The sequence below is a fragment of the Clupea harengus genome, chromosome 9, assembly GCF_900700415.2.
Source record: "Clupea harengus chromosome 9, Ch_v2.0.2, whole genome shotgun sequence".
Classification (NCBI taxonomy): Eukaryota; Metazoa; Chordata; class Actinopteri; order Clupeiformes; family Clupeidae; genus Clupea; species Clupea harengus.
The window spans coordinates 8,148,717-8,171,036 of NC_045160.1; the positions used below are offsets into that span (position 1 = coordinate 8,148,717).

Consider the following 22,320-nt stretch of genomic DNA (forward strand, 5'->3'; position numbering starts at 1 on the left):
AAGGATAGGATGGACAGCTACGGCATTCTTCTAATAAGTAAATCTCTTATGTGCTGTGAAGGTGCTCTTTGGTAAAAAAAAAGAATGTATTATAGCTTTCAAGAATATGGTGGACCAAGGCACTATTCTTTTCAATAAAAGCTTTAATCAAAATGCTAGTTCATATTAGAACTCTTAAAAACACTTGTTGCCAACATGTTTCGGCCTAGGATCAGGCCAAGGGCAAACATGCAGTGTCACAGGCTATACCCTACTACAGCAATTAGCCTCTGATATGCTTCAGCTGGAGTGGGCGGAGTAACCAAACAGCTGAGAAGTGCACAGTCTAAAAACATCAACCAGAAAACAAAAGCACAGAAAATAGAAAATATCAGTGATAAATCCAGTATGATGACATTTCTAACAGACTTTAGATAATTTAGCACAATGTGGATCTTTTAAAGAAAGGACAACATCTCAATCATGGCCGGATTAACTATATGGGCAACTGCCCAGGGGCACCAAGCAACCGATGTATTTTTTTATAAAAAAATTATTATATATATTTTTTTTAGATAGAATTAAAAATATTAAATAAATGTAATTGCAATAATACAGTACATACATTTGGGACAGTGACCAAAAAAATCACTCACGTTAACGTCCCACAATGTGTCTCAGTCTGCCTGTGGTGCCTCCTGCGTTGTGTCTGTGCAAGCAGGGCACCCAAATATCCCCCCTCCCCCCACCTGTCCTAATACTTGCCCCATACCCTCTAGAACTCTCCTGGTTGGTTGCTGTGCCCTGGTCATGCCGCTCCCGTGTGACACTACAGTATGAAGAAAAATGTTTTTATCATTGGTTCATTCGCACAATTTGACGTTCCAAACACAATGCACAAACTCAGCGAAAGAGGCGCCAACAGAACGATCAAGACAATTAGCAACAGTACATCACGCCTGGAGACCCGGCATTATGGGGAGGGGGACCCATCACGGAGAAAGTGCGGGAAGAGGCTATTCAGTAGTGATGTTACAAATGAACCCGAGGCTTCGGAGCTTGTGTCGCGAAAGTGAAGCACTTCCAGACGGAGCGCGTATCGAGTCTTGTATCGTTTTGCCGAAATGACGTGACTGGTGACATCCGAAGCCTCATTTGAATCAAGTGCTTCACCAAGTGGTTCGTTGGTTCACTTCTGGCGGGAAGCTTCGAGTCCCATCTAGTATTTGTGATTGTTGTTAGTGGTCGGAGACGTAGCGATAGTTGGAGATTTAGCGATAGTTGGAGACTTACTGATAGTTGGAGATTTAGATTGTTTGCTGTTGTTAGTAGTAGGCTATAGATTATTTGAAATAGTTATGGAGCCAGTTAGGAAGAGTAAGTTGCACAAAGCACTTTCGCCCCCTTTTCACTGCCCTGTACTTTCACTGACCAGTTGTCTAAAAGCACTCTCACTACCCTTGGTTTTACAAACATACTGACCAGTATTCCAAAAGCACTTTAACTACCCTCTGTACCAACAGCATACAGAAGAGAGTAAAGATAATAAGCAGGCATTTTTATCCAACGCATCGGATTAAAATTTTCTTTTGCCAGGAATCGAAACTCCCTTGACACGCACAAGAGGTGACATCGCTAACCGTTGTGCCACCATATAACTTTTAATCTCCATGTCAAACAATTATTAGAATAAATAATGGAAAAAGAAAGCCTTTATTGTCATTGTATTCTCATACAACGAAATTTGAATTAATCGAGGTATGTTTTTTTCACCATATGTTTGAGTGCACGTTATTTTAGTAGGTCTTGCGCACCACAACAAATTGAGCAAATTTACTGTCCCGAGAAAATCTTTCCTACGCCGTATTTTTATTGACCAGCAGGTGTCACTAGAGAGCGAACGAAGCTTCGAGTAGTGAACCTTTTTTCAACACGTTTGGCTGGAAAGCTTCGAAGGTTCATGAAGCTTCATTTCGCCATCACTACTATTCAGCGAGGGCCTGCAGCCTATCAGAACCGGGCTGCCAAATATCCAGCTTCTGTGCGGGACTCTGGAATTGGCGGTTGGACACGTTCTCTTACAAACGATTTGCTACATTGTCGTCTCCAAAACAACGAAACTGTGCCTAGGGAATGGCTGCTTTACTCTCCGTCAACTGGTTCAGTTTATTGCTATGCCTGCAAACTCTTGTCATCGCAAAGTCACACATTCGTAAACGGGTTCTGTGACTGGAAACATCCTTAGAGGATATCCGAGCACGAAAAGAGTGCTGAACACCGACACCACATGCTTGCTTAATTGAACAGATCAAAACACGTATCTACAGTGGACGCTTCACTTGGCCGGCAGATCGAGGCAGAGCAAAAGTATTGGAAAGAGGTGTTGAGTCGTGTAGTAGCCGTTATCGAGTTTTTGGGAGAGAGAGGGCTTCCATTCTGAGGCGAAGACGAAATACTGGGATCACCGCACAACGGCAATTACTTAGGCTTGCTTGAGCTGGTTGCGGAGTTCGACCCGTTTTTAAAAGAACACATCGAAAAGCATGGCCAGAAGGGTAGAGGTAAGCCCTCATACTTGTCCTCTACTATCTGTGAAGAGTTCATCTCAATAATGGGTGAGAAAACAAGGAACGTCATAGCAGCTGAAATCCAAAACGCCAAATATTTTACTGTAATCGTAGATTTAACGCCAGATCTATCTCACGTAGACCAGCTCACATTTGTTTTCAGATTCGTCAGTGCTGAGGGCAAAGTAGTTGAAAGATTCCTCGGATTTGAGCCCATCCATAGCCACACGGGTATAAGCCTTGCGGAATGTGTAATAAAAATGGTGCGAGACCTGGGGTTGGACTTGTCAAACTGCCGTGGACAAAGCTATGACAACGCGAGCAACATGTCCGGCAAATATAGTGGACTCCAGGCGCACTTGAAAAAAGAAAACCCTCTGATTCACTACACACCCTGTGTTGGTCATTCGTTAAACCTTGTAGGTGTCAACAGCATAGATGATTGCTGTGAAGAGGTCACATCCTTTTTTGATCTACTGCAATCACTTTATACCTTTTGCAGTGCGTCCACTCATCGCTGGAACAGGGTATTCCATAACAATGACATTCACATTAGTTTGACTCTAAAATCCCTCTGTGGCACAAGATGGAGTTGTAGGGCCGACTCCACAAAAGCTCCACGAGAACTACAGCGCAATAAGAGAGACATTGGCAAAAATTGCCACAGATTGTGATGAGAAACCAGACACTAGACGTGATGCTGCTGCGCTCGTAGGTAAGCTGGATACGCTTGAGACTGTGATGATGGGTATTTTGTGGGACAGGGTGCTGGGCAGATTTAAAGCAGTGAGCGTTCACCTTCAAAAAAGTTACATGGATTTAGCAACTGCTGTTGGCCTTTTGCAGTCGTTACACTCTTATGTTGGCACACTTCGAGACCAGTTGCTGAGTTGGAAAAATCCGCTCGCACTGTCAGTGTAACTCAGTCCTACCAATACGACGTTCGGCGCGTGAGAAAGAGAAAGCAACATTCACTGATGGTAGTCGGAGTTTTAAGGTCGAGACATATTATGTCATCATCGATAGGCTCATGTCATGCCTATCAAAACGGATCGAGTCATACAAGGACGTCTATGATCTCTTTGGTGTTCTGTTCTATTCGAGAAGGACTGTACAGAAAGTGATACGCGCAAACGAGCTGATAAGCTGTCCTCCACATATCCAGCAGACCTAGACAAGGCCTTGGCTGATGACCTCATTCAGTTCAGGCATTTCATTAAGTACGAGATCTCACCAGCAGAGCTTCTGCAAATTGTTGAGTGTAATCGACTTAAAGCAACATTCCCTCTAAAACGAGTAAAAAAATTAACTGAGGACAACAATGACACAGCAACGGCTTTCCTCACTTTCACTACTCGCCATTGAATCTGAGCTTGTTAGGGGGCTGGATTTCGAGGACATTATACACGAGTTTGCATCATCAAAGTCAAAAAGAGGCCAGTGTAATGAGATGTGTTAATGCAGCAAAACAAGTCATCAGATTTGGTTAGTCATGTAATTATCAAATGTTTTTCCTTTCCTTTCACTACCAGGCGAGCCTCCGGTACCGTGGATTCGTTGGCTGGAGTCGTTCGAAACATACCTCGCAGCTCTCGGACTGGAGGAAGCTAGCGACCCGCGACGGAGAGCACTACTCTTTCATTGCCTCGGTACCGAGGGACAGCGCATATTCAGAACCTTGGGTCAGGCAAAAAAGTACAAGGAAGCTACAAAACTACTCGAAGCACACTTTGCAGACTGTAATTCTCCGCCAGATAGTCTTCCGGCAGCGCAAGCAAAAAGCGGGTGAGTCAGTTCAGCATTATATAGCCGACCTCCGCAGCTTAGCGGTTTTCTGTAAATTTGGTGAAATGGAGCAGGAAATGATAAGGGACCAGCTTGCAGAACACGCAACCCACCCCAAAATTCGTGAAAAGCTAATTATGTCCCCGGATGATTTGACTCTTAGAAAAGCGCTGGAAATAGCCTTGCAGATCGAAAAACCTACCGAGCTGACATCACAACTAGCTTCCCGCGGTTTCTCTCAGCCCGCCTTAACACAGCATGTGGAGGATTCTGAGCGCTCACCTAGCCCTGCATCATCAGACACGGACCCAGGGATTAACTACACAGCCCGCACACGTAGCCAGCCACGTCGCAGCTGTGGCAACTGTGGCTCCTCTTCACACATGAGCAGAGCCCCAACATGCCGGCCAGGGGAAAAGTCTGCCAGTGCTGCGGGAGAGACAACCACTTCGCCAAAGTCTGTCGCTCTGCGCCGTCCGTGCTAGGCCCACGACAGGCTGGGGCTACCTCATCAGCCCCAACACCCATACACTCGGTCAGCTCTGCACGTGTGTCCTTCAAGACGTGCACAGTGGAACTAGATGGGGTCTGTGTTCCTTTACTGCTGGATACTGGAGCGGCTTTATCACTCCTCAACTGGTCCACAGTCAAGCGCTTCCTGCCCCACATCGCGCTGCAGACGCCTTCGGCTGTTCTCCATGGATATGGCAATTCCAAGATCGACTTAACGGCCTCCCTCAGCTGTTCGGTGCGCCATGGCAACAAATCCTTGGCTACCTTCACTTTTCAAGTGGCACGGCATGGAGCTAACCTCATGGGGCTGGACCTCATCACCAGCTTGGGCTTCACGTTCATGGACAGCTGTGGAGCAACAATTCACCAGGTCAGCTCACCATGGGAACAGCGATGGCCAGCACTCTTTTCTGGCCTAGGCTGCATCTCAGCTTTCACCCATCAACCTCTCCTTCGTAAGGACATACACCCGGTCATACAGCCTCTCCGCCGCATTCCCCTGGCACTACGCGATATCGTCACAGCAGAGCTGACAAAGCTGTTGGAAATAGGCATCATTGAGTCAGTCAACGCCTCGCCCTGGATTTCTAATCTAGTCATTGCAAAGAAGAAGTCAGGCGGTTTGCGTGTGTGTGTGTGTGGACCTGAGGGCGGTGAACAAGGTCGTTGTGCAAATACCCGCTGCCCACGGCAGAGGAACTGACTTCTCAGTTTTACGGCTCCAAGATCTTTTCTAAGCTTGACCTCCGCCAAGGCTACCTGCAGGTACCTCTGAACCCTGACAGCCGTAACCTCACCGCTTCCATCACACACGCAGGCGTCTTCCGCTACACCAGGGTACCTTTTGGTCTATGCTCCGCCCCTAGCTGCTTCCAGAAAATAATGTCCACCATCTTTGCTGGCATCCCAGGGGTGGTGATATTCCTGGACGACATAGTGGTACACGGATCAACGCCTGCCATCCACGACCAACGTCTCACACAGGTGCTCGACACGCTGGCCTCCCATGCCCTCACACTGAATGGGGAGAAACGCATCTTCTCCGCGTCCGAAGTGGAGTTTGTGGGGTTTCGCCTGACCCCAGAAGGCCTCAGCCCACTTCACTCTAACGTGGAGGTCATTCAAAGGCTGCCCATGCCCTCCAGCCCTGCCCACATTGACTCCTTCCTTGGCATGACTGCCCTGTTACTTGCGTTTTCTTCCCCAGTATTCCTCCACCACTGCCCCTCTCCGGCTGCTCCTTAAAAAAGACGCCCCATGGGCATGGACCCCTGCCTGCGAAAATGCGGTCATGCAGCTGAAGGCCCAGCTCATCGCACCACCAGTTCTCGCCCACTTCGACCCACCCAGCCCGACGCTTGTCACCTGTGATGACTCCAACTACGCAGTGGGGGCTGTGCTGTCTCAGCTACACAACGGCATAGAGCGGCCTATTGCTTTTGCCTCCCGAGCTCTTAATTTAGCAGAGCAGAAGTACTCCGTGGGGGAGAGAGAGGCATATGTATGTGTATGGCCGTTCATTCACATTACGGACGGACCACCAAGCGCTTACAGCCCTGCTTGCCACATCTGGTTCTGGGCACAGGCCTCTGCGCATCCACCGCTGGTATGAGAGACTTCACCAGTACAATTTCACACTGCAGTTCACACCGGGGCGAGAGAATGTGGTGGCGGACTTACTGTCACGCTCCATGCCACCTCCAGCTGTGGAGCCGACTCCAGACAACAGCGACCTGGACCTCATTCAGCTCCTCCACTCCCCTCTTGAGACAATAGTGTCACTTCAAGAGCTCCAACAGGCCTCCGAACAGGACCCAGTGTTCTCACAGCTCCGCACTTTCATCCACTCCGGGTGGCCTCCAGCCTCTGGCCTACCAGACAGTCTGGCGCCTTTCCGCCGCTTTAAAGATGAACCTTTTTGCTGGAGCGACCACTGCGTTGCAAGGGGCCATCGCACAATCATACCCTCCGCCTTACAGTCACGTGTCCTGTCCATGGCCCATGAAGGCCACCTCGGCATTGTCAAGGTCAAACAGCGCTGCCGGGAAGTGGTCTGGTGGCCAGGAATAGATGGCGATGTGGAGGCTATGGTGAGAGACTGCACAGCCTGCCTGGTGAGTGGAAAGACCGGCCCCCCACCAGCTCCTCCCCTTCAGCCACTGCAGTGGCCAGCTGGGCCTTGGGAGCACATCCAGATGGACATTTGTGGTGAGCTCCGTGGCGTCCCACATCACCAACGATTCCTCATCGTTGCCTATGACCTGTACTCTAAGTGGCCTGAGGCAGTCTCTACAGGGTAGGTCACCACACAGGCGGTCATTGACTTTCTGGAGGTGCTTTTTGCTCGTTGGGGCATGCCCACGACAATCACCACAGCCAATGGGCCGCAATTCATCTCTGCCAAGTTCACGACTTTTCTGAGTGAGCGGGGGATCAGACACATACGCACAGCCTTTTATAACCCTCAGGCGAAGGGGGGTGTGGAGCGCATGAACCAGACGCTGAAAAATGGTATCAGAGCTCACTTAGCAGAGGGGTTTCAATTCTCAGCAGCACTCCTGCGGACCCTGCTGCACTACCGAGCTGCTCAGCATACTACAACAGACAGCTCACCAGCACTTCTGATGTTGGGGCGGGAGCTATCACTACCCCTGAATCGCCTGCGTGTTCCTGCTCACCTGACATCACAGGGGGCCCAGCGGGAAACAACTGATCAGCTACGCGACCGAGTCTCAGCACGACAGCAGGCAACTAAACAGCGCTTTGACCGGTCCCACAGGGCCAAACACCCAGCTTTCACCATTCTGGACTGGGTCAGGGTCCGGAGGCCCACACGGGGCCATAAGCTTTTGTCATTCTGGTCAGCGCCTTTCCAGGTGACTGAGCAACTGGGACCTGCCACCTTTCGCCTCTCAGACGGAACGCGGTGGCATGCACGCCGCCTCCGCAAAGTAGCCCCACCTACTGCGGCAGACCTGGAGGCCAGCCAATAATATCCTGATCCGGACTCTGGAGGCCCAGTTAGTCCTGCAGCACGACCAGTCCGTGCCCGCTCCAAACCGGGCTACCTCATGGACTATGTTTGAATGTATTGCATTACCATGTTTGAATGTATTGAATTACTATGTTTGAATGTATTGAATGTATCGCATTTTATCTTGCAGGTTTCAACCTCATCAAGACTGTTCCAGTTACTTTAGTCTGGTGTTCTAAGGCACTTTAAGTTTTAAATAGCCTTGCAATGATATGTTCGGGCTGGACTGAAGTCATTAACAATGTTACATACTACGGGTTTTCTATGGATGTGATTTGTTATTTGTGTTATCTCTCACTCAGGGATGTGGGTTGGATCTTCCCTGGAGAGGGGGGGAAATGTTAAGTCTCCATGACAGGGTTTCACGGCATGCTCGTATTTTGATAACATGCCTGTATTTTGATGTAACCGATGATGTGTTTCCGGTCGGTGTGTCAGTTGGAATGAGTTTCAGTAAACGGCTGAATTGATGCGGCTCTCTTGTTTCGTGTAGTGTTTTCACATACAACACTGTCCGCTCTCAATGGTTCTGAAATGATAGTTCGTTAGTAGACTCGCTCGCCGGTGTTTTTGATAGCCGTCATCACTTCTTGTTAGCTATTTAAGTTTTGGAAAGCTTTGTGAACTGCAATGCTTATTTGCGGTGCTGTGAGTTGGTTTAACGATAACTGAATCCAACTAACGTTGGATTGCTTTTTGTAATGTCAGATTTCATTGTTTGGTGTGCTATAATTGCAATGAAGATTGATAACTATACTATGCATTGTTAAGAAAGTGCTATTAATGTCGCCATCTACTGGTTGAAAGACTTCTGGCTTCTGACTTGTTTTTGGGCAAGTTCGATTAAATAAATAAATAAAGCTTGATTTGTTTTGTACATGTGCTCATGTTCTCCTTTTCTGTGCAGATTATAGCAGATTTAAGTCTGTATATCCTACTTAAGTACCAAAAGTAAAAGTATAAACTTTCTTATGATTTAGACGAATAATATACCTGTTGAGATTACTAATGATATTTCATTAAGGTCAACAAAAGATAAAACAATAGTTCTGCACTGTATTAAGTTATGATTTCTAATAACATAAGTTCACATTAAACATAATATACAGCATATGCATTAATTACTTTGGCAAGTTAGCTGTGATATAAGCGGGATAATGCACTAGGAGCAAGTGAGTTATGGAAAATAACCGCACTTCAGGGGGGTAAACGGTAGCATCCCCCTGTCGTACGGTTATTTTCTCATAACTGACTTGCTCCCAGTGCATTATTCCTTACATAGGTTACATCAATGTATGGAAAATATAGTGGAGCAGTATTAAGCAAAAAATATGTATAAAAAAACAATCAAGTAAAGTACAGATACTCAGAAATAATACTTGAGTACAGTAAGAAAGTATTTCTACTCAAGGACCATGACACCCCTGTGGATAGGTATGGTTTGTGTTCTGCAGGGTGGGGGTAGGTGGGCACCAGAGAGTCACTGTTGCCCAGGGGCACCATGAAGTCTTAATATGGGCATGGTCATGGGCTATCAATGAGACAAAGTGGCCCAAAAATGCATCCGGCCCCCACTGACCAGACTGGATGCTAATTCGGCCCTCGGGTCATTTGAGTTTGAGACCCCTTGCTTAAAGTGTATATGACAGGATAACATGTACTTTTGATTAATGAAGGGAAAAGTAGCAAGTAGTAATGTTTTTCTGAAAATATGTTTAAATAGAACAACTACAACAGAACAACATGTACAGTTATTTTTATAACTGAATGAACATTACAAATGGTTGTAACATCATAACAGGGAGTCCAGCAAAGTTGGTCCAATACAACATATGGGTTAATGGATGGACAGTTTTTACTCTGACTAGGCCAAAAACACTATTTAATTCCATTATGGCATTGTGGAGTAAGCCTGCCTGGCATCAGAGAAACCACAAAAAAGACAAGATTATGTAAATAATAGCCATCAGTGAAGAAACCGAAATAGGCTGCACTGAAAAAAAGGAGACTGGCCATCTGTTGGATTAAACTAAGCATCTTTTGTGTATTTTACACAATTGTTTCATGTTCTTTAGCAAAATGTGATCGCATTGTGTAGAATGTATATGGTATGCAGAAAGTGTACATGAAATGATTCAGGTCATGTTGGGATAAAGTGAATCAATCGAGTAAATTTAGCCTATCAGCTTTCAAATTATGTCTCGAAATAACCGCGCATTAAAATGCCAGTCACTTCGGTAAATGCTGCTGAGCTGAGGATAGTTCCCTTGTAGTTTACAAAAGACCACGTCTTCAAACGCTTTTGGAGATGCCGGGGAACGATCCCGGGACCTCATACATGCGAAGCATGCGCTCTACCACTGAGCTACATCCCCAAGCTGCACTGTCAAAGGGGGTTGTCCATAGAGAAAAGGCTTTCTGCCAAAAGCTCTGCAGCGTTTGCGTTCCAGTTTCAGACAAAAACACACTGACTACAGGGGGTGTAGCTCAGTGGTAGAGAATTTGACTGCAGATCAAGAGGTCCTAGGTTCAAATCCTGGTGCCACCTCAGAAACTCTTGGAAACTGGATCTGTAATCGCACGCACATAGAGTGTGATAAGTGATACCAGCTCTGCTTTCCGAGGGAAGCCGTTGAGTTTGGTTTCTCCATCGTTTGCAACTTATCTGTGAAATACAGCATGTATTTCAAATAAACCCAAGGGCTTTCCCCCATTTTTCGACCAACAAACTTGGAGCTGTTTGTGCACTTCTGTTCACGCAGGATGGCCGAGCGGTCTAAGGCGCCAGACTCAAGGCGGTGTACCTTCCTCAGTTGAGGGATTTTTGGTCTCCGAATGGAGGCGTGGGTTCGAATCCCACTTCTGACATGTCCTTTTGACTTCAAGCTGCAATATCCAAACCCATTCCGAGGAAGTAAACGCGACAAAAGACTCCAAAATGGATGCTACTGAGTCTGGCTAGGTACCTTCCTGCTTTAAAGTTGACAAGGCCTCCAAAGAAGAGCTGCCGAATTGATTGAAATGTTTGAAAACTCAAGTACGCTCTCTGCCATGTTCACCCGACCAACCACTTTACCGACCACCAAAATGCACTGGTGTGTCACTTCTGTAAATGCTGCTGAGCTGAGGATAGTCCCCTTGTAGTTTATAAAAGACCACATCTTCAAGCTCTTTTGGAGATGCTTGGGAGATGCTTATAAATCCCAGGAGCTCATACATGCAAAGCATGCACTCTACCACTGAGCTACATCCCCAAGCTGCACTGCCACTGGGGGTTGTCCAGAGAGAAAGGGCTTTCTGCAAAAAGCTCTGCAGCGCTTGCGTTCCAGTTTCAGACATAAACACACTGACCAAAGGGGGTATAGCTCAATGGTAGAGCCTTTGACTGCAGATCAAGAGGTCCTAGGTTCAAATCCTGGTTTCCCCCCTGGAAATTCTAACCCTAATCCTTAAGCCTACCCATGCTAAACTCTGGCCGCCTGAAGAAGACACAATAATGTCAAAACATTGCTCAAAGTAGAGTAATTTACCCTCATTAAGAGAAGAAAATTGGACTGAGATTCCTACAGAAGGGACACATTCCCCCCGTATTCGAGACAAATGTTCACTTTAAGCAAAATGGGCGATATTCCGGCGATGTTGAATCCCACTGATAGAGAGAAAGGCCAAATAGACGATCTCGAGATCTGAACGACGTGGCCTGTCAAAATTTTCAATACCTACCCCAATCCATGCAGGACAAAACCATCCAGTGTTCACCCCTGCTCATAATCAGGAGTAGATGGGCACAACGAGACAATAGGGAAGGACAACCTGATCTGCTCCTCTGGGTGTTAGCGTGGGAAAAGGCACTTTGAAGTCCAGTCCCCGGACTCCTTTCCTCACGCTCGGTGAGTACTGGGTTGGACACCTTTGGGTCTATTCCCTAAACCTTACCCCATTTCTAACTGACTCACCTATCTAATGTTAGCATGCTACTACTCACAAGGTAAACTGCTTGCTAGTGGCGTGATTGGTTTGTTGACCTGTCAATCTCACTGTAACGTCTCTGTTATCAACACAACCCCATGCACCAGACTCCTCCTCCGCCATCCGTTGGATCAACGCATTGCAACGCTCACGTCTGAGTGTGCCCTTAGAGAGGCAGAGTCTCTCAGAAGTAAAGATGGGCAGAGGCTCTCCATCTGTGAAAGAGTGCGTAAAAAAGATTGTGGAATACTTTAAAACAATGATCGTCAGCGTCAAATTGCAAAGGCTTTGCAAATCTCATCATCTACAGTGCATAACATCATCAAAAGATTCAGAGAAACTGGAGAAATCACTGTGCGTAAGGCACAAGGTCGAAGACCTTTACTCGATGCCCGTGGTCTTCGTGCCCTCAGACGACACTGCATCACTCATCGGCATGATTGTGTCAATGACATTACTAAATGGGCCCAGGAATACTTCCAGAAACCACTGTCGGTAAACACAATCCGCTGTGCCATCTGCAGATGCCAACTAAAGCTCTATCATGCAAAAAGGAAGCCATATGTGAACATGGTCCAGAAGCGCCGTCATGTCCTGTGGGCCAAGGCTCATTTAAAATGGACTATTTCGAAGTGTAATAGTGTTCTATGGTCCGACAAGTCCAAATTTGACATTCTTGTTGGAAATCACGAACGCCGTGTCCTCCGGGCAAACGAGGAGGGAGACCTTCCATCGTGTTATCAGCGTTTAGTTAAAAAGCCAGCATCTCTGATGGTATGGGGGTGCATAAGTGCATACGGTATGGGCAGCTTGCATGTTTTGGAAGGCACTATGAATGCTGAAAGGTATATAAAGGTTTTAGAGCAACATATGGTCCCCTCCAGACAACGTCTATTTCAGGGAAGGCCTTGTGTATTTCAGCAGGACAATGCAAAACCACATACTGCAGCTATTGTTGCATTCTTTATTCAACATGCAAAGTGTTTATCAGCATATCCAGATTTTTTTATGGGTCTGTTGGTTTAAGCATGTTGCATTCTTTAAATCACCTGTAAGAACATTAACACCTGTTTGAGTGGTTAACATCTGTATAGGACAGTGAGGAATTTGATTGTGACATTGAGACATCGAAATTCTTTAGTGATCCGTGCCTCTCAGCTCAACCAGTAGCATATAAAGTTTTCTCTTCTCCAACTCCTTTAGTGCTCCCTAACGAAGCTGATTAGTCTGCGTATTCACCAGCATGCTGACATGGCAACCTCCCTTTTCCCCAAAACCACTCCCTGAACCATACAAAGGTTAAGTCCAGGACTTAATGATGTGATTGAGTAGATGGAAACACACCAGTTGCTTTAAAAACGTGCCCCTCACTCACTGGCTGTGAAACATCAGTTTATGATTGGGTACCACTTGTCATCTCCAAGCATCGATAAACCAATGCTAGATGTCTCAAATGTATCTATTGTCCCATTAGGTTTGTTGAAGGAGGAGGTAGCTCAGTCTTTCAAACAAAGATATCCTGATCTATCTGAAATACACCTTGCAAAAACATTTTGGAGGAAGGGAATAAACTACAGGCTGGGTATGGTGTTTGCCCATGGGTCTGAAGGTGGACTGCCTAAATTTTGGGAAATCCATCAAATATGCATTTTGCATCAGAGATTGTTTTTTTTTTTTTTTAAACTGATGTGTGGATGGTATAGAGAGCACTATTGAGCCTATGAGCTGACTCCATCTCTGACATAAGGACTTGCTCTTGTAGAAGTCAGTGAACTGATTGATGAGTATCCCTTGGCTGTATCTGGTTGGGTGTGTGCGGATGGTGACCTTGAGAAGATCAATCTGTTTTTGAAGTAATGTAACAAGTTCAAGATGATAAGCGATTTTCTTTTGTTAAAATAAGTGTTAAATAGCTCTACAGTATCAGTCAGAAGTTTGGACACACCTTGCCATTCAAAGGTGTGTCCAAACTTTTGACTGGTTCTGTATATGTCGTGTGGGTCCTGTGTTTTTATGAGATGTCTTATATGTTTATGGTTTAAGCAGAACTTGTGCTTGAATGTTGGGAGTGGCTTTGTGGACTATCTGCCGTTTGACAATGGGGATAAAATGTTTACTTTGTATTACAGTACCCAGCACGGGGTCCGTGCTTTCTTTTGCCCTGTCTTTTACCCTCTCATGGCCAGACTGATCCACTGATTACCTAATAAGACACAGCTGTAGGCATTCAGTGGGGTTGGACGGCCACGGCACAGATTGGCTGAACAATAATTGAGGTGGGGATGAAGAGACTTACAGCGGTGAGATGCGGGAGACGGGATTGAGGATTCCACGACAGAGCCAAGGCGACGGGCTGCAGGATCCGCGGCTGTTATCTGCACCACTGCCATTGCCACCGCAGACTAGTACAACGCTGACTACAACGCCTGGGTCCCGAGGGAGCGCAAGTTGGGAGACATCTAAACAGATATATTGTTCGGCGTTCTCAAACGTATCCACAGGAACGTTGGTTTAAACAATCAATTGCAGTGTGAGTAGGCTATTGTGGTTGTTGGACATTGAGAGCTCACGGTGTATTTGTTGTTCACAGATTCGAAAGCAGCACGAAACCAAACTACTGACGTTTCCGGGAATCCTGAGGGTGACGTCATCCAGGTTGGGGAAACCGCATCGTCCCCATGCCAACAGACGCAACCAGGCATCAAAGTAAAAGTCCCGGCCACCCGTGAGGAACGCGGCGCCAAACTAAAAGTCCGTACTGTGGCAACGGAGGGACCCCGACCGAACGGACATTATTTTTATGTTGTCTGTGTGCCTGCCTGCCTAGACAGGTGTTAGCGTTGGGGGCGGGTCAGATAGGAGTGACTGGTACAGGCTCAGTGGTCCTTATGTCCACGTGGGAAGACTGAAGTGCTGTGTGCTATTAGTGTGTAGCCTATTTGTGTTATGGAGTGCCTATACTTTTCCTAAACTAGTGTGTGGGTTAGACATTGATGCCCAGTGTGCCTTTTGCTGTGTGCCCTTTCACCCTACTTACAAAGACTCTAGCCTTATTGGCTGACCACTATTGGCCTGTAGCCCTCTGCTCAACCTGATTGGTAATGGTATTTTATGAATTGTATTAAAAGTGATTATTTTTCTATACCAAAAACTCCTGTCTCTGTTGTGGTGTGTCCTGGGATTCCTGGCTTAAAGTGGGGTTGCTCGTCAAGTTCGGCGACATATATTCCGACTGCCAAACACTGATATAGAGTGTCTGTTCAGTAACATGGGTCTTTTAGTTCCTCCGCTCTTTAGTAAATAAAGAAATATGTTTTCTAGGCACCTGTTCCGTATTAATCCAATCAGGAGAGAGAACTCCTCAAAGATGGAAATCACTTACAGCCCATTTAAACACAATGGTCGGTTACATAGTCGTGTGAAAGTAAGGGCAGTGTTCCCTCCTTGGCATGGTGTTAGACACACTTCAATACTTGATCACCAAACTGCTTATGAAATATTACTTATTTTTCTTTTTCCTAACAGACAGTGCAGTAAGACCATGACTACCTCAGCTATTCTCAAAGTAATCCTGGGGACAGACAACTGTCAGAGGGTGGTGTTTCCTGCTGGTCTGCCTTCAACTGTGACTGACCTAGAGACTGAGATAAGGAGTCAGTGTAAAATAAAGGAACCCTTTTGGCTGCAGTTCATGGATACACTTTATGGCAACGACTTTATGAACTTAACTTCTATGGAAGAAGTATAAGACAAAGCATATACACATCCGACAGTGACTACTTTTTGCCAGCCAATCGACCTGATGACTCCCCATGTTCTTTTGGTGACAGCACCATTATCCTCTCATCTCCAGAGTCTACCTCTTCAAGGTCTTCATGGCCCGATCTGTTCTTTGTTCCTCATTTTTCATATGACGCAGAGTTGAAACGAGCAAGCCAACACAGCTTTCGGAGAAAAAGGAACACTGCTGATCCCTGATCCAAAGCTGGGGGGTGGGGTGATTCAGGAGGTAGTCCAACACAAAGTCTCTCTCACAGACAGGGAATTTGACCAAGCTGCACAGGCGCTCATCATGAGGCATCCATGTTTAAAAGAAAAAGGCTCAGTGACTGGCTATGGGGGGTTAGTCTCAAGAAGACCAGTCTCAAATACAAGTTGTCCAACTACCGCACACATCTCCCGAAAGTAGGATGTCCCGAAGTGTGTGTGTGAATGCTTTGAAACATAAGCCAGAAGGTAAACGTAGTCCTGCCTTTGCCATGAAGAAACCAAAGAGGGGTGAAGTGATTTTCTGTCCCTCCAATCCACTTGTAGAGTGTGACCAGTCCCTGGAGAAGATGAGGATTGAACTCGTTTCAGATGTCCAGCAGAGGAATAACAGAGCAACAGTCAAGACCAAAATGGAGAAAACATTTGCATTAAGAAGGAGAGAAGTAATAGGTAGTGCTCCGATGATCAGCGATTTTCAAGAGAGATGGCCAGCTCTCTTTGATGTAGTGGAGGTATGGTGTGACTTCTTGTGTGGTAAATTCAGCAGTTAGGCTAATACTTGGCCAAATGTCTCTAAACACATTTATTGTGTGTATATCAGTGTGCCATTTGTTTCAGATAAATGCAGAGTTCAAACGCATTATGACCATCGACTAAAGTCAAGATTTATCTCGCAGCTGGACTTACACACTGCAAATCTGCTGATAGTATTTGAAAAGAGTTTAGGGCAGCAGGGACAGATGCTGAAAGACATGTCTGCCATGGTGACGGTAAGAATTCTAACTTAACTGTCATCACAACCATCACATTTGTGTCCATGTTGACATTTCAGTTAAAATGCTGCTGTGTGCTTTGTTTTAATCCTTGAGGATGACATTGATGCCGGACGGGAATGTATCATCAGATGACTCTGCATTTACCTCAACGAGGATCCTGAGGATCTTGTGCAGGGGTACGTGGTAAGTGTATGCGACTAATAAGTGTTACAGTGCATCACGGACAAAGTCGGATGACTGGAGCTATAAACATAGTATCAGTAGTAGGCAACTAATAAGTGTTACAGATTTACTATAGTTTTAGACTAATTCGATTTGTACTATTCAATTGCAATACAGGGGGAAGTCTTTGGCATGTTTTCACCATTTGGGACACATTTGTCCAGTTTGTGGAATAAACGTTGAGAATATAACTGTCTCATAGTTTTTAATGACAATACAAGTAGTTAGTGTTTAAAATGATCAATAATTAATTTACAAAAAGTATAAATTAGGGCTGTGAAATGATTAAAATTTTTTATCAAATTAATCACAGGTTTCTGTGGATTAATCATGATTAATCACATATTACCGATTTTCTCGGTATATTTTTGTGAGAACAAAAATATTTATGACAAAAGACCGATATATACATTTAACATGTTTTCTTTTTTTTATTCATAAAAAAAAAAACAATGGTGCTGCAACTCAGCAGTTATTTAGCCGTTCTCTTTGCTATTCCATATGGAACATTAATATAATCTTAATCCTAAACAGAATTCTGGCTTTTTAGCCATTGTATGGTTGAATAAAACATTTTTCTTTTCTTTTTAAATCAAACAGAAATTATTTGGGCTTCTTAGCCATTGTTTTTATAGGATGGTTGAACATTTTTCTCTTCTTTTTTGTCAAACAGCCATTAACCACACCATGACAATCTAATGCCTCTAAATGCCCTTTTACAGTAGTCTAGCCGCGGCTATCATATTACGTGCACTGTCTGTCCCTATAGTGGTCGTTTTGTCTTCAATTGCCCAGTTGCTTGCAACAGTTTGGAACTGTTGTGCGCATGCCTCTGCAAAGTGGCGCTCTTCTGTTTTCATGCACGTAGTGTAAACAACTTTAACTTCCATTCGTCGGTGATTAGATGTGTAGTTACACCCAGGTAGTTATCGTTACTCACAGAAGTCCAGTGATCCCCTGTCAGCGCCTGATGTTTCGTAGCAGCCAAGTCATTTACCTTTTTTTTCTTTTCAGCTTCATACAGCTCGTGGATTTTTGTCATTATTGTGCGTCTTTGCGTTGTTTTGATGCTCGAGTCCCGCGTTGCCACTCGCAAAACTTCGGTGAACCCCTCGTTCTCAACCATATTAATCGGTCTACAGCTTTTTGCTATCCATTTGGCAACTGTGCTAGTCAACTTGTCACAGGCAGACTTAATGAGGGGCCTACGTTGTTCAGTGAGGGTGGTTTGGCGCATTCCACTTTAACTCCCCTCGCCGACCAACGCATGCATCGCGTTGAGGTGGTACTTAAGGCTGGTATTGCTACGGTGAAACGATAACGTCTTCCCGCAGAGTGTGCATATCACTTTGGTTTTATTAAATGTTCCATCTTTGTTTTTTTTTAAACATGAACTTCCCATTACAGCGGCGACTAATGCAGATTGGGCGGAATTGTGCATATATTGGAAGCTCATTTTGCGCATGCGTTAAAACAAATTAACTAATTAATCCTGTAATTTAATCATAACGCGTTATTTTTCACAGCTCTAGTATAAATACAAAATATATAATTAAAATGTTATGTAATTGGGATATTGCTAAAATAATAATTGAATTGCGTTGGAATGAAGAGATTAAAAAGAGTTTAATTTACTTTATTTAATCAGATTCCATTAACTTTGTATCAACATGAAGCACTTGTGTAAGTTGCTACCAAAGCAAACAATTTGTGTGCAACCAATGTCCACTATTGAATTGAGTAAATCCAACGATTAATTTTTTTCAGTGTAGGTTGTGAGGAGGATATGAGTAAGTAACCATGTTTGAACATCCCTGTTATGTTGTCATCACATGTAGTACATCATCATATAAGCTATGTCTAGAATCAGTAAGCAACTAAATGTGTTCAAACAACCAGGTACGTGCTATATGCTGCCTGCAGGGAAAACGTGGCTGGAAAACGGTCAATATATAGTCACACAGGCATGTTTACTTTCTATTGTAACACCTGCTGGGGTTTTACTGGTTAGTAACCAGTGGCGGTGCGTCAATACTGGGCGCTAGTGCTCCGCCCCCCTTAAAATGTTGAGATGAAAATATTCTAAGACATTATATATCAAATAATTAAAATAAAAAATGTACCATGTTTACGCGTCAAATGTGTGTGGGAGACCGTAAGCCCCTGTCAACAACCACTAAAATGTGTCCGAACATAATATATTGCCATTCGTCATTACTGAGAAAAGGCCCTCTTTCAGGTCAAGGGCGCCGTTTACAGCAAAGTCTATGGAAGCTGGCTAACTTTTCGCTGTCATTTCAGTAGGGACAGCTTTTCATTGGCGGATTAAAAGTTTGATTCTGGGTCGCACATCTTTGCGCCCAAACCAATGACAATGGGCCTCATTCTCGAACGCAGTTAAGAATTTGAGAAGGAATTTCTTCTGAACTCCACTTCCGGTGGATTTAGGAACAAATTTGGCATTCATGAAAGTTCTCATCTGGGATTTGTTTTGAACTTCAGAAGAATTTCAGAACGCGAAATAGCAGTCGTAAATCGGGAGTTTTCTTAAATGCGATTCCTCAAAAAACCACAAGATGCCCCAAGGGGCCGCTCCGTGTTAGAAGTGTTAAGGGCTGAATTTGTGAGAAATTGTTGGTGATCGCGTTCACATCAACTCTACAGACATCCTCGGATTTAAATAATTATAATAATAATAATAAATATGAAAATATTCGTATCATTAACAATTACGTTTCACATTTATAGTCAAGATTTTATGAGGCATCGTGATGTCCTCAAATAAATAAAAGGACTACACGAACACTGCAAATGTAAATGAATAAATAAATAAGCACTTAACTCAATCGCGTTGATAAAGCCATTGTGGAATAGAATGGACACATCTACATCCTGCAACAGTACTTCCACCTCTGCACCGGTGAAGTTAGATCTGCGTTTACTCGACCGGTGCTCGCTTTCCGCTTTGACATGACTCGCGTTCGAGTTGCTCTGGCGTAGATTTGGTCGATTCCGACTGCACACGTCACTACGGTTGCGTGCCCTTATAAGGAGCTGTCGGGGCGTGTATGTATGCAAATTCAGGTGCACGAGAGCGCGCGTTCAATGTAAGAAACCTCATTCGGAGGAGCACAGCTGAGAACACTTCGGCTGCGTAAGAACACATTTTCAGGCCGAGATCTTTTTCTTGCGTTGGTTTTCTGAAGTCCGTAAGAAACATTTCAGAAGAAACTTCAGAAAAAGTTTGAGAATGAGGCCCATTGTTTCCTATCGTTCTTATTTCAACACGATTGGACTATTCAGCGATTCAGTGACCTTTATCATTCCCTTACCACAACAAGCAGCTACAAGAGCAGCATAGCTAGCAGGAACTTTGATTTTGTGAATATGGCGGCATCACTGACTGAAAACTCTGTCATCTTTATGTATCTTTACGTGAAACACTGTTTAATCGACGATTAGATGTTGACAAGAAGAGAGTGAAAGACTTGGGACCCGACCGTAACGTAGTGCGAAGTGGAGAGCGTCTCTCTTGTGAAAGTGTTCACCGTTCAAATTCATTATTTGTCATTAAGTTGCGTTCAGTTCAGCGTTCATTGAACACGTTCATTTTTATGAGAACGATGAACTGAACGCAACTTAATGACAAATAATGAATTTGAACGGTGAACACTTTCATATTATCTGAGGTCTAGCTAAAACGTTACGGAATGTTTTCCTTCTCCTGAAGAGAGACGCTCTCGACTTCGCACTACGTTACCCATGATTCATCGTACACACATGTAGACCAAACAAGCAACGTATTCCAAGACAACAGCTCTCGGTCTCATATAAAAATGGCAAGTGAAAGCAGAGACGCAGACTCAGCGACTACATTTGATGCATCTTATTAATATTTGCGGGATTTTTACACACTGTTGGAGCCATTTCTGCTGTTTGTGATTTATTTGTGATATTTATGTTGTTTGGTAATTTCTGGTATTTTGAATATTGTTAGTATTACGATCTTGGCTCTGCTGTGATGTTTGGTGTAGCCCGTGTCACAGGGTGCTTGGTGTTGGGCACGGATTGGGTGTATAAACTCCGCCCTTTTTGGTGATTTACCTTTACATACAGGTGGTGGGTGTTTGAATGAGTTGGCGGGAGTAGAAGGACACAGTTTTTTGACCGTGAACGTGGTCGTGATAGTGGTTGTTGTGTAAACCCTACGTTGTTAATATAATAAAATCTGAAACTCTGACTTCACGCGTTCTGAACATCTATCTACCCTGCCAAAGTGGATCCGAGTGAAATCGCGTCGGATGCCGCAATACACACTGTCTGATAAAGATTCCGACAGTAAAAATCTCTCCTTTCTGTGCAAATTGTGTCCTCCTGCGCTGAACCCCCCCGCCCCCCCCCCCCCAAAAAAAACCTTTTGTCCTCTGTCCACACATTTATTTTATAAATTTAAATGATAGAATGTAAGGTCTAGCCTAATAATTGGTTTCATAGCAAGGCATAGCACTATGATTTGTTGTGCCTTTTGTTTGCGTATAAATGAATAAATAAAGTCAAAATTAGCAATAATTAAAAAAAATGTAAACATTTATTTTAGGAATTGATACATATGAAGTACAGTTTAAGGCAAGGGGTAGCGATTAAGTTTTCTTTAAAAAACAAGTTAAGTCTTTCATTCTCACTTTCGACCTTAAAACTATGAAATGAACTGAACTAGTTCAGAATTTAAATGGTGAACTATGAACGTGAACTATTCATGTTAACTTATTCATGTCAAAAACTTTTTTTCAAGATCCTCCAAGCGGACCACTGTCCTTGATGAAGTAGTGGCCCATAGACTGCCAACAGCCAGCAATGTGAGGTGGAACTTTGAGAGCCGTGCCGTCAATACTTTCTTTTGCGCACAGAGAGGACCTCTTTGAATGCTTTGAAAGAATTCGAGTATCAGGTGGCTTTAATGACAAGACCAGCCAAGAAGCAGGAGGCCACATCAGGCTACTGGAGGATCCTGATTTCAACTTCTTCCTTCAACTGTTTCATCAGATAATGCCACACGTGGACTTCCTCTATGCCAAGCTCCAGAAGAGAAACATAGATCCAGTCCATATAAATAGATGCATCCAGCAGTTCCAAGAGGACATACAAAAAATCAGGTAGTCTCATTATTGTTATTATTCTGTAAGCTTAGTCATTACATTCTTCTTTTACATCAACCATAGTAATAAGATAAATATGATTTGTAAATAATTATTATTTTTATTTACAGAGATTCTCTCCATGCAATGGTGGTGGAGCAAAGCAGTGGCTCTGAGCAGCCGAGGAAGCGCCGGGCTGTCAAGGAAGATGAGCTTAGAAGGATTGCTGCAGAGGTGAGTGTCAAAATCAGCAGATGCCTGTGTTACAGTTTAATGTTTCATCTTTCCCACAGCAGAACACATGTTGGAAATCTTATGATCCTGAAGTATGAGGCCTGTTTGTAGAAGTA

The 22,320-nt window shown here is 44.5% G+C and overlaps 4 non-coding genes across 4 annotated transcripts; 3 read left to right on the forward strand and 1 right to left on the reverse strand.

The window, feature by feature from the left end:
• Positions 1–10,181: 10,181 nt before the first annotated feature.
• trnaa-cgc lies at positions 10,182–10,253 on the reverse strand. Its single transcript has one exon. It is a non-coding gene; the product is annotated as a tRNA-Ala (tRNA).
• Positions 10,254–10,354: 101 nt separating this feature from the next.
• trnac-gca lies at positions 10,355–10,426 on the forward strand. The gene has a single exon. It is a non-coding gene; the product is annotated as a tRNA-Cys (tRNA).
• A 210-nt stretch (positions 10,427–10,636) lies between these two features.
• On the forward strand, positions 10,637–10,746 carry trnal-caa. The gene is made up of 2 exons: positions 10,637–10,673; positions 10,701–10,746. It is a non-coding gene; the product is annotated as a tRNA-Leu (tRNA).
• Positions 10,747–11,233: 487 nt separating this feature from the next.
• On the forward strand, positions 11,234–11,305 carry trnac-gca. The gene has a single exon. It is a non-coding gene; the product is annotated as a tRNA-Cys (tRNA).
• Positions 11,306–22,320: the final 11,015 nt, after the last annotated feature.